Source organism: Syngnathoides biaculeatus, chromosome 3, assembly GCF_019802595.1.
Source record: "Syngnathoides biaculeatus isolate LvHL_M chromosome 3, ASM1980259v1, whole genome shotgun sequence".
Lineage (NCBI taxonomy): Eukaryota > Metazoa > Chordata > Actinopteri > Syngnathiformes > Syngnathidae > Syngnathoides > Syngnathoides biaculeatus.
Genome location: NC_084642.1, coordinates 10,541,232 through 10,542,323, shown reverse-complemented (window position 1 = coordinate 10,542,323; position 1,092 = coordinate 10,541,232).

The following is a 1,092-nucleotide window of genomic DNA, read 5'->3' as shown; positions in this document are numbered from 1 at the left end:
TTTAGAGATGTTACATAAATCAGGATCTGCAAAGTATTTCAAAGCTTGAGCTTGTCAAAAAAGCTTGACTTGATAGCCATGATTTGCCGTTATTGCCATCATCTTATTTTAATGACCATATACTTCAGCCCTAAACGGTGTTTTATGGAATAAGTTGCTATCTTTGAGTATGATTGAGGTGTACCTGCCTGGTACAAAAGGAAAACGTTATCTTTAGAAAGTTTTAGATAAAAAAAAAAAAAAGTGTGAAAAATCTATGACCAGCAGATGTCAGTGTTGCCCATGAATTTCCCTTCATTCGTTCAGCTAAGGAGCGCGCAAATAATAAAAATATAACATAATCAAATACTGTATCACAAGTGATATTTTCATTTAAGTTGAAAATCTGTCACCCCTGGGTCGGGAAAAAACTATTGTGTTGTTTGCCACTTTGAATCAGGAAACTACAACTACTGTGTTAGTATGAGAGGATATTGAATCACTCCTATTCATTTCGATTTTGTTTCATGAGACTAAATGTCATTAAAGTTTATTGCAAAAACTGTACTTTCCACATCCTTATGAATCTATATTACAAATGCATAATTATTGCGGCATCCAGTCACTGATGCATTCATTTGCACGTATACTATGCCTGTGTTGAGAAAAGGTGGCGTTGTTTATAAAAGTGTATCTCGGCTAATTTCACTAATGTGACTCAGCCTCCGCAAGCTGACAGCTTAACAGCTATTATTTGTGTCACCCTCTCTCATAACACTTAGCAGTAAATTCCTGCACGCAAGAGACAGCGCGATGAGTGACATTTTACCTTGCAGTATGATATCTATTGTCTTAATTAAGTGAAAGCGATTGTGGCATTTATTGTTTTCTAAGGCACTTACTAATGGCAGCGTGGGGGGGGGAGTGGCGCGTAAATCATCATGGTTTACAATACATAAATATTTTACAAAGCATTTGCTCATGATTACACATTAGCCTCCGGTGTGACTGTCAATCTATTGGGATATATAACAAATAAAATCCCTGTCACGTCCGAGCCAACTGTTTATTTATGCAATATCACTTTTGCGCTAAGTTAAAATGAAGGTGGTA